The sequence below is a fragment of the Strigops habroptila genome, chromosome 10, assembly GCF_004027225.2.
Source record: "Strigops habroptila isolate Jane chromosome 10, bStrHab1.2.pri, whole genome shotgun sequence".
Lineage (NCBI taxonomy): Eukaryota > Metazoa > Chordata > Aves > Psittaciformes > Psittacidae > Strigops > Strigops habroptila.
Genome location: NC_046359.1, coordinates 33,959,300 through 33,976,421, shown reverse-complemented (window position 1 = coordinate 33,976,421; position 17,122 = coordinate 33,959,300).

The window sequence follows — 17,122 nt, the reverse complement described above, 5'->3', positions numbered from 1 at the left end:
TGAACAGTGGGATGGTGTAAAATTGTCTTTTCAGAGGGAATGGGCTTCTCTCAGTCTCTCATTAGCAAGCTGGTCTTTTTGTCCTCAGAAGCAGATTGTTGGTAATTGGTTTTGTCTTTTTAAGTGAAGAGTTAGACTCCTTAGAGTCTGGCCCAGCTAGAGTAAGCCAGAATGTGATTTGCAATGTGATTTGCAGCCTTTAGCCCTGCTACTTCTGGAAGCAAAGAGGTAGCAATTGAAATAAGCTCACAACAGAAGTCCCTTGTGTTTCTCACCTGTGCTTCCAGCTGGCAGTGGAGGATGCATGCAGAATATTTGTGTCCTTCAGCCCTCACACCCCCTCCACACCAGCAGCATATGCTCCTGCTCCCCTGCTCCATCGACATCCCGCTCGCCCAGCACTCTTCCATTCATCCTCCTGCTGTCTCTCTCACTTTCCTTTTTGATGGCATGTGGATTTGGCATTTCTTATTGCACAGGAGATGGCTTCAGCCAGGACAGTAGTCCTTTATCCATGCCTACTACCCAGGCTCAAGTTTCTTTCTAGGCACCTTCCTAATGAATCCTTATCCCTCCCTTCCTGAATAAATGCTTTAACTACAGTGCTTTTGTTCCAAGCTGGTCACTGGTGCTGTAATGCCCCTCACCAGCTGGCATGTAGCTGTTACAGTTCACACTGAGCCCAGCACTGTCTGTCATGTCAGGAGGATTCAGGCAGGAGGAAGGACTGCCTGGCATCACCTCTTGTGGGTAGTCAAGTGCAGATGCAAAGCTTGATGTGAGCAGAGAATGTGCTTGTAACTAATGAATATAGCAGGTTCAAAAGGGAGAGAAGGAACTTCCCTAGCAACCCTCATAAAATGATGCATACTTTTTTCCTCATTAAATCGATGTAATTTTCGGTGTTCCTGTTCATTCCAACCTGCTAAATTCCTGAAACATCCCAAAGATCCCTCTTAGGAAAGGCAGGGGTGGGGAAGGGAGGGGGCAGTAAATGAAGGTCCCAATATGTTGAATACGTCTGAGGGAACCCCAGGGCTCTCTGAGTACATCAGGCAAGTGGGTAAAATATATGGGGCATGAAGGTGGGCTTGTTGAGAGATGAGAGCTTTTAAAGACCCAACTGCTTTCCTTTCAGCTTCATCTTAATTGAACTCAGATAACAGCAACCCTGCATGAAGTAAATGCTGGTTATCCCAGCTTTGACCTTCAGTAATCCTCCAGGAGTGCGGGTAGGGATGCACATCACTGTTTCCCTGGCTATACGAAGGAAGAAGAACTCAGCTTTAAATGCCCGGATGAACAGGAACAGCCTAACTGATGAGCACAAATAGCCCCAAGGTCACAAAGAAGCAGCATAAGCAGTGGTCAGTGTGGGAAGTGCCTGGTCTCCACCAGGGATGAGTACTCAGTTCCTACAGATGGCAACACACCCCTGTAACACTCGCAGTTAGCAGCAGGATTTTGTTTGAGCATTTACCTCCAAAGGTTGGCATGTCTTGCTGACCCTGGTAGGGGATGGCTTATCCTAGGAAGCTGTAAAATTTGATTGCCTTTAAGTTACCTGGCACTGCTCTGCATGTTATTAATAATCACACAATGATCAAATTCATCAAAATCCAGCCTTAGTATTTAACTCTATGACTTCCTCTGTAGCATATTCTACGGGTTGACTTCATCCTGTGCAGAGAAGCATTTCTTTTTATTTTCTTCTACATGTAATGCCCTTTAATTTCATCAAGTTTCACTTGTTCTCTATCCCTCCATGCAATCTGGCCAGAGGTGGGATGAGAAACTTCTCCTCTGTGCCTCCTGGAACAGGCTTGTCTTTATTTCTCTGCTTCATTGACTTTCACCTCATTTCAAATCTCAGCTGAAAACTCCTCCCTTCCCCCTCGCTTCTGCCTTCCTGCTCTTAGTTATCTCTGAAGCTATAGTACTGGTTTCTGTAAAGCAGTTGAGAGATGGTGTTTGCCTGACAGAAAGAATTCAGACTTAATCCTTTAACCTTTACTTACTAAGACACATGTCTGTACTGGAGACAATGGGCTGCTGGTGTAAGTAAAACCTGCAGGACCAAGTGGACTTTCTTCTGGGATGCATAAAGGAAAGAGTGTAAAGAATTTATTTAGAGCATTCCTAATTGTGAATGCTAACATCAGCTCAAAGCACGTGGGCTTCATGGGGTACAGTAATCCTGAAACAGACTATGCTGCCCTAGCATGGACCAGGGACCTGGGAGCCAGCTGGCCCTGTGTAATTAGCAGATCAAGAAGATAAATGACCAGGGAGTGAGCTGTAGGAAGCCACAGACAGGCTGTAGGAGAGAAATGGTCTTTCATGTCAGATCCTGACATAGGTCAGGTCAGAGGGAAGCAGAGGCTGGCACTAGTATCCAGAATGGGCAGAGAGGCTGAGATATTTTCAAAGGGAAAGGCAGGACTGAGTTTTGGCTAAGGTTTTTTTAAAACTCTGCCTTACAAGAAGCTTCCGCATGATGATACTGGGCTGAGAATGAGTCCAACGGCTGCCTTAGCAAATGCTGGCAGGCAATGAAAGGGAAATGCTACGGAAAACTGACCCTAAGTGTGGACGTGGGCTTGCTTTGCACTGTGTACTTAACAGCCAGTCTTGCGGAGGAAGTACATGGTCGACTAGTGACGATGCAGAATGATTACTGCCTTGACAAAATGCTGCCTCTTTCCATGTCTCACCATACTGAAAACCTTCAGGATCTGGATTCAGTTTTGGATGCAAGGAATAGGAAACAGCACTGCACATCCTGACGTGTTTCTCTTTGGCCATAAGATAAGAAGGATAGAACAAATGCTAGGTAAGAGACATTCTTGTAGCAACACCACCACCACTTTACCACCCTTTGTGTTTCAAAGTGTTGAGACTCACAGTTAATGCAAGCCTGGAAGGCCTGCATCCTGGTGTGTCATCCTGTGGACTGTGGAGCAGCTACTTGGCCTTACTCTGCCAGTCCTTGCCCAATACAGGACACTTTTCACACCCTGTCATGAATTTCAGACTGTCATTAAAGCCTTTCAGCTGCAGCCATCATCTGTGACAGAAAGGAAGCAAGAGATTGACATTGTCAATAACAGTTTGGATATAATAATATTTAGGATATGTTAGATTAAATTCTCAGGTGGTCTTAAGTGATGGATGAGACTATGCCCTTCAGTAAAAAGCCAAACTAGGAGGAAATTACCTCCTGACATTACATCTGGCAATCAGTGGAAACCCAGGTATGGGACAATAACATATTGAAAGCCACCTGGAAGATGTTAATACTTTGAGAAATGCCTGTGCATCTATCTCTGCTTCCTCTCTTCCTCTGTGGTTAATTTAGGGCAAAGGAAAAGAGGGAAAAAAGCTCAAGAAGCAACATTATGTATGAAGTGGAAAAAGATTCTTCCTGTCCCTGGCAGGTAATCTGTCAGAGCTCCAGAGCATAGAATAAATGTTATGTAAATATATAGTGTAAGCAACACCATCAACAAATAGTTGATGAAGTCTTTTTTCTGTTTTCAAACCCACTTGGTTATTCAGGGACTCACATCACAAGTTTAAATGGAAGTTCTTTGCCCATCACTGTGCTATTTAAAAGGCTATTCCAGAATGTCGTTCTTCCAATGGCTAGAAACCTTCCCCCAGTTTCCAGTCTAAATTTATTCATGACCAATTTACATATCCATTTGATCTTGTTCCAGCATTATCCTTTAGGTTAAATAATTCTTCTCCCTCCCTGTTATTTACTCTTCGATGTATCTGTAAAGAGTCATTATCTTCTGTCTCTGGCCTCATTTTGCTAGGCCAGACAAGCCAAGCTCTTTCTATCTCTTTTTGTACGATAGATCTTCTGTTCCTGAGCTCACCTCAGAGACCCTTCTCTGCACCCCTTCTAATTTCTGTTTAGCTTTTTTGAATGAACGTGACAGGAACTCCAGTATCTGAAACGAGGCCTTACCAAGACTGTCCACGGTATTTCCACATCTCCCCTGACAAAGCCTGGCCTGATGCAGCCTAGAGTCAGACAAGTTTTTCACCACTGTACCTCACTGAGAAGTCCTAGTCACTGGGATAGAAGTGTAGGTTTTCCACATGGGCAGCACATTAGTTCCGTGTGATTTGCTTGGATGTCAAAGGATACGTGTATTAGAAAGATGGAAGTTACACTTGCTTCTATGGCAAGTTTGTTCCTTTATGCAGAGCAGTTCCCAACAGAAATACTCCAGTGAAAATTGGCAGAGTGGAAATTTCCATTCTCCCTTCACATGAATACAACATGCTTTTAAATTGGAGGCCTAACTCCTAAGAGGACCTAGTAAGCAAACACAAAGAGACAAGGCTATTTTGGACCTTGCTTCGCTGAAACGTGGGATTTTCTGACTTGTTTTGTTTTAATTAAAATAACTTTAGAGAAAGATGAAGAACAAAGATTTGCAAATCCGAAGTCAATGGAAATAAAACAGTCTCTGAAGTCCTAATCTCCAAGGGCCTGTCTCGACTTCAGAAGGGGCTGAGCTTGCTCTGCACCTCTCTGGATTAGGGCCTGTGGAAAGCCACACTCTTTCCTGCCAAGGGCAGTGTCTTTATGGGCTTTTTTGTGCCAAGTGCAGAATGCAACAGAAGCTTCAATTACTTTTGAACAAGCAAATATGTTGGAAGAGTGTATGATCATTTGTTGGGGATAGTAACAAATAATTATGTAGGGAAGCACGTTTCCATCTGGTTTGTTTGTTTGTTTGTGGTTTATAAGATTATAAAGCAAGCAGGAAAGGATATACTGAAACAGTGCAATTCAACACGTGATTAAAACACAGTTATTTCTTATTTCAATAGGATTTTCTTGTTTTCTTGCTTGGATGTCTATCCAAGCATTTAGTAGAGTTAAGCCAAATACTGATTGTGGTGGTTAAGGAATGCTCCACAATCACCCAGCACTTCTAATAACCTGTGTGAGCATTCTGCATGGCCAGAGTCTGCACTGACTTGTGCAAATAAACTTCTTCACACTGCTTGTCCTGAAGTTTGATGCAGGTAATGGTGACATAGAGTTGGATCCCTTTTTAATGCTAACCCTGAAAAGGGAGAAGAGACCTCACTCTTCAAGAGAACACAGGAGAAGAGCTGCACTAACTCTTGTGCCAGTTCAGGGTTGGACACTTCTCTGTTTGAATATGGCACTTGTTGGAAACTGCAGATTGAGGTCAGTCAAAACCTGGTTGTGAACTGATGTTGGATATTAAATTTGTTAGCAGCAGACATTTCTGAATGAAGCCTAAAATTGTTTGTCTGCTGTTTTCCAAAAGGGGATGTTTCATTAAAACATTTACACTTAAGATTTGAAACAGAAGGACACGCAAAACCAACCTACAAAGAACCTGGCATTTTGTTTGATTGAAAATGATTGATGGGAGGAAATAGAGGAGGGGAGTAAGGGAGTATTTCATGGTGGAAAACTGTGCTCCTTTGTTTGCCTGTTTGCTTCAGGTCTGAACAAATCAAACCACTTTTGGATGGTTTGGTTTGGTGAGTGCCCTTGATCCTCAGGGCTCCCAAGAAGCCTCAGAAGACCTGCAGAACAGTCTACTGTGATCATACTGACTTGCCCCCAAAGCTGATGTCTACGGTTTTGGGGGGGGGAAGCCACAACTTTCTTTTTAATAGACCTTGATGCATTTTTCTGCCATTAATTTCTTTCATCACCCTTTGAGTCCAGGTAAGCCTTTTGGCATACAGAAAGCAACGTGAACAAAGCCACTAGACAAATTCATGGAGTAAAAATCAAAGCTCCCTCCTTGCTGATACCCTTTTGTGCTGCCTTAGTGGACTCAGGGTAACTGAGAGCCAGGCCCAGTGTCACTCCCAATGTTAGTGTCTCGTGACCTCTCACATCTTTGCAAAGTAATACAAATTAGTACTTGCAACAGCCTCTCACCTATATACCATGTATACAAGTGTGATCTCAGCTGATTTTCAAGACAGACAAGACTCGGTAAGATTAAACGACTGACCCACTGTTACTTAACAGTTCATTTGTGAAGTGTAAATGATTCATGGGAAGCTCTTGTCTTCCTTTCACCTGGCCAGGCTGTTTCTGTCACAATGTAAGGAATAGACCATCAACAAACCTCTCCATCAGAAATCTGTCCTCCTTTGCTGATGGCTTGCTTGGCAGGCCCTATGGATGCTCTGGGACACCTTCCAAGGAGGGGCTGAAGAAATTAATTGTCTCCTGGCCTGTTTTGAAATCTAGGTCAGCCTTTCATGGCTGTGCTAAAGCAAAGACAATCTTAATCATCTATGACAGCCAGAATAACCTGGAGAAAGTGGAGGTTTCCAGGCTCTCCCATTGAGGATCTTCCAGGGCAAAGTAACATTTTGACTGCCCTGGAGGTAGCTTTAACTCGAGGAGAAAAAAAAAGGCAAATGAACAAGGCACGAACTATCCTACAGTCTGGGATCACTTTTGTTAGCTTCTCCTGCTCTTTCAACCTCTTTCTTCTGAGCTGCCTTTCAATTCCCAGAGTATGAAGCCAGGTTTTAAAACTGGAAACTGAACTAGAAACGTTAAGTGACTCAATCAGAGCAAATGTAACATAGAGTTCAGAAGCTCCAAACTCCCAACATAGGAATCACCAAATAGCCCTCCCTGGAATGATTAAACTGTCACATGGAGATGAGGCAGACAACCCTGTTGGGCTGCTAGTAATGTGGTTCTGATGAAACTTGCTCTTTAGCCCACGATGAGACTCTCAATTCTTCTGGCCCCAGTGTGCTGCCACTGCAGGGGAAGCAAAGTCACCCTGTTGGGGCACAGTATTCCTCTGCTAAGTTCTTACAGAGCTGGTGGGCAATAGCCCAGAGATATTATCTACTAGTGGCTTTTCCACCTAGGCCAGGCACACGTGTGAACATGAATATACATCTGCCTGGCTTATTTGCAGAGCATTTTGTAGTGAATTTGCTTCTTAAAGCACATTCTTCATCATGTTGGAGAAACAGCGAGTTAATATTTAACCTTCCCCCACTGAGAGACTTAGTAAGTCTTTATCTCCTTGATGTAAATTCGCAGTACCAGTGTCAGAAAAGATGATCATCAGCACTTATTTCCTGGATGACTTCAGAAATATCAAGACAAACTGCACTTATTTAAGGGTACGTTTCTCAATGCTCTCAGGCTTTCCTGCTGCTTTAACATCAGCAACCATTTAACCACTCTATAAGCTTTCAGTATTTTTCCTAACTTGGTGTAAGCAAATATTGATCGTGACTAAGATAGTAATTGAGTTCATTCATGATAATAGATAGTCCATTGGCTGCACCCATTAAAGCTTCTTTAAAAGCAAGAAACAACTTTAATTGCCTGGAGAGACATGGGATGATATTGCAGCAGATTGGAACCTATTAATAACAGTAAATTCAACGTTTATCCTGGGTTGTTTATACTTGTTAGTATTAAAGCTTCACATGGAATAGAAAGATGACTAAAAGGGGCATTCCAGACAGAATACCAGCCTGATTATGCACCTTTTCTAAAACACCTTCTTTAATCACTAAGAATATCTTCATACAGAGCTGCAGAACTTTCTTAAGAGCCTGTTTTCAATTAAATGGGATTTTTTTTCTCCATTATCTGAAAGATCTGTAAACCTGGTGTTTGTTTTATGCCTATCATTTTGTTTGCCATAGGAACAGAGGACCAGAAGGGATCACCAAATACCTAGGTCTTACTGCAGAGGAAGGATGCACACAGTTTATAAACTTCTAGTGTCCATGTCTACTTCAAAAGCAGAAGCTATTACAGATATGTCTGTGTGTCTCCATGAATGATTTGAGGGGCTTCTCATAGAATCCCAGACTGGTTTGGGTTGGAAGGGAACTTAAAGCTCATCCAGTTCCAATCCCTGCCACGGGCAGGGACACCTTCCACTAGACCAGGTTGCACCAAGCCCCGTCCAACCTGGCCTTGAACACTGCCAGGGATGAGGCAACCATCTTTTGTAAGCCAAGACTCCAAGTTAATTGACAAAAAGCTGTTTCGGGCTAATAATGGTGCACAGACATAACTCAGTACATCTCAAATTCCAGTGAACCTTGGTACCCAGGCAATAAGTTTCATTTTTGTAGAAATCCAAGCAGAAAAAGCTTGCCAAGAAGAGAGGATTAGTGATTTAGGGATGAGGGTAGGGTACCTTTTTCATATATTATTTCAGAACCTCATGGTCTTCCTTCAGTCCTCAGCATCACCAGTGCCTCAAGGAAGAGAGCTGCTGAGTTTCCTTAGCTTTGTCTTGGAGCTCTGTGACCCTGATAGCACGGCTCTTCCTTTATATATCCCAAAGCACCTGAGAAACAATTCCAAACTGGGATGGTGGGATTTCCTAACCATGCTGCACCAGGAGAAATGGTGAAAGAGATCTCTGATTTCTTCAACTTTTTATCTACACTGGATATTAGCTGAAACCAACTGCTTCATTAAAATTGGCAGGCATGCGAAGAGGGCTCTTGAGGACAGTTTCCATTGCACTCTGCAATGTACAGAACTTGAGGCTTTTTTCCTGGATTTACAATGAAATGAGATATCACATTTATTATGAGGTCATTCCAGATTTTTTGTTAATTAAAAAAAAAGAACCTTCTGTGTTTGGCAGCGTGTCTGAAGCTGACATCAGCCACATCTGGGAGCACAGAGTTACACCTCACAGATGCTGAGCAACAATCTCACTGCAGCTAATGACAAAGGCGTTTGTTCATCGCGTATGAAAATTAGGCCCCAGGCCAAGATTTTCTCATTTAAAGTTAGGCACTGCAGTCACACTGAGTATCACAAACATGTTCCAAATGTGCCTGCAACAGCATTGCATTTCTCAGATATGAAAGTCCTCTGCAGTTAACTGTTACTCTTCTTTTTATCCAACCTGAAAAGTTGAGAGCAAAAGCAAATGGATAGTTGAGAGATTTGTCACAGAGAAAGACAAGATGCCCACAGATCTCTTTAGGAATTCACAGCCATCTGTTCCTGGGCAGTCACTGAATTTTTGGGGAAGTATTACTTTAGGAAATAAATTAATGAGAAAAAGCAACCCCTAAGTGCAGTGGGTTCATCTTCATTAAACAGTTTGCTGATTCTGCTGTCAGCCCTCAATGTCAGCTTATCAGTGGAGTGAGAAGTCCACTCCCTCAAGTCTCTTGCATATGCACTTACTGTTCATTATTTCTCTCACAATGCTTGACTCAGCATTAAATTAACCTCACCAACAGAAGGTGAATAGCTGTGATTATTTTTGGCTTTGAAATAGGAAAAAATCACGCTTCTGTGATAACACAACAAACATCAAACAGAATGATCAGATGTATACACCCGCCTGGATGTAAGGTCACAGTGCACCTCTCAGAAAAGGTCATTTTCACTCCATTTGCAATAAGATGAGATGTGATCTATGATCCTAACATGATAATCCAAGACCCTCAGTGAACTTGTTCCATTTCCAGCGAATGAGATGTAAGAGTGTTACTGTCTATATGGAATTCAGAAATGGTTTCAAAGCCACTGTGATGTGCCAAGCCACAAGCCTAGAAAGCAGACCTCAAATATTTTATTCACAGCAATTTTGGGGGACTGTGTCTGTGTACTAAGGAGGTAGTCTGGCTGATCTCTGAAACAGCAAACCCACAAATACTGGAGTTTATGTGAAATGAATTCCAGTGTGGCTTGGCTACAGAGGCTGGCATTCGAAGAGTAGGAAAGTCCCAGACGGGTGACTCAAAAAGCCCATGTGTCAGTAGGAGCCTTGAAAGCCATAGAGCATGACAACCTGAACAGAAGTCAGAAGAATGTCAGGGACATGAGGTTTGGAGAGGCAAGAGGAAAGCATTGTGCCCCCTTAAGAGGGCGACTAGGTGAGGGAGAAGGGATACAGCTACACAAGGGAGACAGGCTCTGTGTTTCAGAGGAAAAGCCATGACTCAAGAGGATTCCTGAGCACCTCAAAATCCTGATAACCTGTGACAGTAGTAAGGGAATGGGGGCAGAAGAATGTACAAAATATTTTATTACTTCCTTGCATACACAGAATCCCAGAGTGGTTTGGGTTGGAAAGGACCTTAAGATCATCTAGTTCCAACCCCTTGCCGTGGGCATGGATGCCTCACACTAGACCATGTCGCCCAAGGCTCTGTGCAACCTGGCCTTGAACACTGCCAGGGATGGAGCATTCACCACTTCTTTGGGCAACCTGTGCCAGTGCCTCACCACCCTCACAGTAAAGAACTTCTTCCTTAGATCTAACCTGAACTTCCTCTGTTTGAGTTTAAACCCATCACCCCTTGTCCTATCGCTACATCAGCACGTAAAGCAAAAAGTGATAGTGCTTCTAAATCTTTTCATAAGCACCTCACTATGCTTTAGCCACATGTTTAACTAAAAACCTGAAGAAGGGAATTGTAAGTCCAGAGCACCTACAGGGAAAATCCTTTAAGCTATAAAGCACTTAGCACTAGACCTGGCGACTCAGATAAGCTAAGTTACAGGCTACTCTTCCTCTGCAAGGTTCAGAGGCAGGGAACCTGTGTCCAAAACTTCGCTGGCTCTGCAGTCTATTCAGATAAATGTGTTTGGGAGAAGGCAAGACCCGACTGAGAGCTGCCTAAGGAGGACCTGGGCAGCAAGAGCTCTTTCACAAAAGCAAGGCACACCAACAGCAGTGAGGCCTTATCTCTGGGAACTGTGGTTTGTACCAGTCAGTATAGGACCAGGCTTCACTCTGGGCACATTACACTGTGCTGATTTCCCAATGTAGCTCTTTTGAATTAATGTGTTCAACTGAGTCCTCTTGGAAAAACTGCTTCCCAGGTACAGAGTTCCTCTGCAAGGTCCTTTGGTGTCTGTGAAACAGGAATGTTGGAGCTAGCTTGACTGCTTTTGAAATTTCAACCATCACTTCAAACGCCATAAAATTGGCCTTTTCCCTCTTGTGAGCACAATTCACTTGAGGGCACTGAAGCAAGGCAAGTTTATATTTGTGCCTGTATATTGCTCATTCAGGTGATCAGGGAGGAAGTCACACTTCATTGCTGATGGGTTTGATCCTGCATGGGATGAAAATCACAACACGGACTGCACAAACATGATGCTTACCTGCTTCCACCCTCCGTCCTTACCCATAGGCTTTATAACCTCTCTTGTGCACACAAGCATCCAAAGGGATGTAAACCCTGGTGCAGATTTAGAAGCAGAGCCCTGCATTTATGCAAGGTGAGGCAGAGCACAATCACAGGAAAAGTAATGCTGTCAAATGTCCCCGTGCTATTTTACACGGCGCTACAAGGAAGATGAGACCAGGTAACTCTTTTTCTTTTGGAAATAAGAATGGCATTTCCCCTATTTATAAACACAGTAATCCATCTTGCTCCATTTTTGTCCTGAAACTTGCTTTATAGGGTGGTTTTTTTTTCCCATTTTATAGCCTGACACATTTTCAGCATTGATTTGTTTGTTTTTCTTAATGGGCAAACCTGCTGTACTGATGCACCCTGGTGCTGGGTGATATTAACAATCAGTGAGTGGTTCATGGCTGACACTTGAGAGTGCAGGCATTAAGTGATGGATTAAACTTGTCATTCAGGAGCTCCATCCTGCTTTTATCTGTGGCATGCTTTGTCCTTGATAAAGATTCTCCCCAAATAAGAAAAAATGCTTGGAGTGCTCAATAAGAAAAGAGGAGAGATGAATCTGGGTAAAAGTGAGAAGATATTTCATACAAGTGATGAGTCATCTATTTTTATTTGCCATGTCTAATTCCAGGGATGTGTGAAAGCTGTGACTAGTAAGGGATACCCAGTGAAAAAGAAGCAGCTTGGCTGGAATTGAGCACCAAATTTGCAATCAGGCTCTTAATTAGAACACAAACACTGTCAAATAGTACCATTATCACCTATAATTGGTCCAACAGAAAGAAACACTAATTGTGACATTAGCAGCCAGAACGCTTTCAGGAGGGATCTCTCTTAAAATGCAAACACACTCATTGACATGATGAGGAAGATGAGAAAAAGAAGGTAATAAAAGAGGCTGTTATGCTTTATCTTGGCAAATGGAAGGCTACTTTAGAAACACTCAGTAGCTAAAGAAAGGGCAGGTAGCTTAAGCAAAGCAGTAAATGGAATAATGAGCATTGTTGATTCAGTGCCATTGTCTCAGGGAGCCAGAGTGATTACAAAGTGATAAGCAAGACCCGGAATTTACTTTCTGCCTCATTAGTGTAAATTCCAAGTAGCTGCATTGAAGTCAGTACAGTTGAGATTTACAGGCTTGCAGATCTGGCCCCTCAATTACAGGCTCTGGATCAAAGCCTCGCTCTTCCTGGGCCTCTGAGCAGCAAGGCAGAGAGTGAGGAAATCGCAGAATCACAGACTGGTTTGGGTTGGAAAGGACCTTAAGATCATCTAGTTCCAACCCCCTGCTATGGGAAGGGACACCTCACACTACACTATGTCGCCCAAGGCTCTGTCCAACCTGGCTTTGAACACTGCCAGGAATAAAGCATTCACTTCTTTGGGCAACCTGTTCCAGTGCCTCACCTCACAGTAAAGAACTTCTTCCTTATATCTAACCTGAACTTCCCCTGTTTAAGTTTAAACCCATCACCCCTTGTCCTATCACTACAGTCCCTCTCCAGCATCCTTGTAGGCCCCCTTCAGATACTGGAAGGCTGCTCTGGGGTCTCCATGCAGCTTCTCTTCTCCAGTCTGAATCAACCCATGCCTTTCATAAACTGGATGCAGACTGGTCAGCAATGTTCTGCCTAACCCAAGGGAGAAAAGATCTCCCAAGGAAAAGGTTGGGCTGTCAACTGGGTCCTGTTGGTCTAACGTACCGGTCAGGCAGTTTAGTTCAGCAGGCTTTAGAAGCAAGACCACACTGCATGGAGAGATGTGGCTGCTTCTTCGTGAACTCTGCCCTTTCTCTACACAGTCCCAAGCAAAATGTACATCGCCATATCCCATTGGAGTTCCCTCAGCTGGGAAGCTGCCAAGCTGACATGTCTAGTTACAGAAAAATTTATCTGGGACTGGTCCCCATCCTCAGCTCTGTCTTTAAAACACTTGTTGTGTACAGATACTTTGCTTTGAGGCCTCGCCACTGCACCTTGGATCTAACACATCTCCAGAGCACAGATAAGCCATGACTTGTACTGGGGATTCAGTGGGAGGGGGAAAGATGATGGCGTCTCCCTCTGTTCTGTACACCGCCAGGAGTGCTTATACTCAGTAGTTGCTATTTCTTCCCAAACTCTAGCTGAAAACCACTGTTCCTAAACACCATCTCCTTGTTGCTAGTTTGGCTTGGTTCCTCAGCAATATTTCTCTCCTTTTGCTTGACTAACACTTCAACATGCCTGTCCAAACCATGATCTCCACATCTGGCCGTGGTGAAGCCTTCCCAAGGCAGAGTTGCCTAAGGAGCTGACACTGGTTACATTCTCAGCTAAGTACAAGCAGAAATGTTAAACCAAGGCAATTTCTGATGTCTGCTCAGTCTATTATACACCCATCTTTCACTCACAGTACTCCAGCTCCCAAAAGTCTTCTGACTGATTGATTTTGAGGCTGCATGACGTTGCTCAGCTCTGTCACCCCAGCAATATTTCCCATGAAGTTCTGGCAAACGTTTGCTATCATGTGGATATGTGACATTTTCTGGGTCTTTTCCAACATCTACACAGTTGCAAGTAGAGCCCCAACAGGTAATACAGTTTTCCTGGCACCATTTTTGTAATGTTTGAGGTTGGTGAGTCTTTCATTGTCAGAATGTGCCTTCCAGGGCTGTCACCCCCTCAGCTCTCGCACACCACTGTGCCTCCTTCACTGAAGTCCCCTGCCTGGCTTGTTCTCTTTTTTGCTGATGCTGAAATGTGGATCTACCAATGTGACTTTTCCCTTCCGATGTAAAGGTTAGTACTGTATTTAATCCCCCCTTCCCTCATCCTTTGAGACTTCCTTGCTTTTCCTCCACTTTTCAAAATTAACTGCCAGTGACAGAGTCAATTCATTAGCTAAATTAAAAACCTGGGAAGCATATTGTCCAGCCCTGCTGAGCCCAGCCTGTCACAGACTTGAACAAAGCATTTCCTTACCTGGCCTTCACTGGTAATATGCATACCACTCTTCCTGTTAAAGACCCGTTTAAAAAGGAGATAAAAAGGCAGGTCAGCAGCTCACCCACTGGAGATCCCCCATTGATTTCTTTGCCTCTCTTCACTCATTAGTGGGTCCATTTTCACTTTTTCGACGTATTAACAGCTGTTCCTATTTCATTTAAAGCCTATTAATAAAGACACCATTTCAGTTTTCAGCTCTAACCTGCTTGTGTTTTGTGGGAAAAAAACAAAGTAATACAGTGGGAAAAGTACACATCTCCATACTGTGATGCATTACCTGATTTCCGTGGGACTGTCAACTAACAGTCTGTTTCCTGCCATGAGTCTCAGAATCCTACTTTTTTTCCTCAGGCACATGCAGATCATTTCACTGAGTGCCGTGTCTGCTCTAGGGATGCAGCAGTGACTTCATCACCACACAAATGCAGGCAAAGTCTGACCACCCTTTGTCTTGTTCCCAGGCATCGCAGGGCTTTTTCCATTTTGTCCCCAAGGGAACATCCCTCAGAAAGGTGGCAGAACCACTTGGGTCTGTACAGTGCCCACAGGGGTGACATTGCCCAGAAACGAATTCTCTTAGGTCTGGCCATGACAAAATCTCCTGCTCAACAACTTTTTTGGCAAATGTAGTAGAGGAGGCAGAGGCTGAAAAGGTAAGGGTGGGTCATGCAACTCCAGATGACAGCACCCACAGACACAAAGGGGGAGTATGGGAGGAGGCTGCAGTGTGCCACCACACATTTCAGTCTCACTCTGAAAGACCAGAGAGTGAAGTTCCTGCTCATGCCAGCTTGACTTACCGCTGAGCTGCACTCTGACTTCCCTGTTAAGATGAGGGTCAGTGAGATGCCTGTATAATTTCTGAGATAAAGAGTAAACTTGAGAAGACATGGTCTATCTTAGCAAGATGTTGAGCATAAAGGAACCAATTGAATTGTTCTGTTCCTACTACATGAGTTGAAAATCTGAATCATGTCCTGGGTCTAACCAGTTGCAGGCAGTGGCAGGGTGACCAAGCACTAAAGTGAGCCCAGCACTGGGCTTGGATTGGTTGAATCCCAGGGGAAAACACAGAGAACTGAAAGCTGTAGAAGTCCCACAGCAGTGACTTCATTCCGTAACGTGCCTGTAGAGATTTTTAGAACATTTCCTATGCCCAGCATACCACTTTCTGTAGTAACTATCAGTCTTCTCACTAGTATGCAACACTCAGGTGGAGTAAGAGGATAGTACAAAATGATGCAGTGAAGGGGGCAGGTTTGAGGATGTAGTTCTTTATCCACGGTTACACACATTTATATGATTATCCACTAGAGGAAAAGAAGAGGCTGAATGGAAAGCCCAATGGCCCATGATTAATTGAGTCCATTTGACTTTTTTTTCCAGTAAGGAATCTGAGCAGTAAGGAATAGCAGCACACAGACCCATTTGAAATACTTCTGTGTTGGATTTTATGTTACACAACACTTGTTTCAGTATGTTTCCAGTCACGTTCCTCTCCTAAGAAAAGGAAGACTGAGCCCCAAAGTACCACTAAAACTTAAAAGTGAAGGATTAGGGTTCACATCTTGGGCAGGTGAATCTGACACACCATGAAATAGGAAGTGCTGAGGGAAACTGAGTGTTTGTCCAAAGCCCATTAGTGTCTCCTGGAGGAATGCCACCATCTTGGGTGGGCTTTGAATTAGTGCACCTGCACAAGGCTGAATACGGCACAAAAGAGGCTTTTTTGTCCCCTGTGAAGTCTGTTATCAAACTGGTCCTTCAGCCATTGCCCTGTAGTTCTTACCACAGCTCTTCTGTGCAGGAAGGACCTCGGTGCCCTTTCCCAGTGTCACACCTGCAATCGCACTCCTTGGCACTACAATTATGGAGGCATTACACTGTGGTTCTGCTCCACAATATCTGTGGATGAACATTAATTTGATATAAGCAGAAGAACAACCGCATGACAGAATAATTGCACACTAATGATTATATACTTAAAGTACCTGGCTTATAAAAATATACATGCATTAAGTATCAAACTCAAGAGATAATAATAAGTCATTAATTCATATAGGCAACTTCCAGAAATATGAATGAGTTATGATTAGATATCCTAAGGCACAGCACTAATGTAATTACAGTAATTATATTGTATTTATTAACAGGAAAAAAGGGGGAAATTGTTGCATGAACCTTTCTTAAAGCTGTTGTTTTCACTCTGAAATGGAAGAATTTTTCTCAGGCTTTTAGAATGTCTTATGCTCCAAGATTTCTCCCCCCTAATTCTCACCATTTTTTTTTTCTCTCCCCTAGAGAGGAAAGCCATCCAGGGTTGTTTTGGGATGCCAGCCTTTAAGGAGGGAAGGAAGGAAGCCAGGAAGGAAAGGAAGGGAAGGGGAGGTAAGGAAAGGAAGGGAAGGTTGCAGGAAAAAGAAGGATGGGAGGAAAAGGAAGAGAGAAAGCCCAACAGCTCTGTCCATCATTGCCTGCACCGAAACAGAGAAGGGAGAGTAGAGGTGGGGAATGGGACCTCAGGAGGAGGGGGCGGCCGGGCTCGGGGAGCAGTGCCCGGCCCCACAAGGCCATGTGCAAGTGCGTCTCCAGTCGTGCTCTTCCCAGAGTGCTGGGCCTGTCCCAGCCCCATGCCAGGGGACCATACATCCCCCAGCCCTTTACCCGGGGACCGTACATCCCCCGGCCCGTGCCATGGGACCATACATCCCCACCCATCACCCATCCCGTACCGAGCCGTGCCCCCGCGCAGTGGCTCCCGGCCCATTTTTTTCTCAATGAACGCACCCGGTTCCGCGCTCGCGGTCCCCGCCCGCCCCGCCTCCGCCGTATTTGCATAATGAGGGCTGCCGGGCACGGCATTGGCTGCCGGCGGGCGGGCTCGGGCGTGATGTCAGCGCTCGCCGGGTAATGCCTGCGTTGTGGCGGGTAGTTGGAGCCGGCAAAGC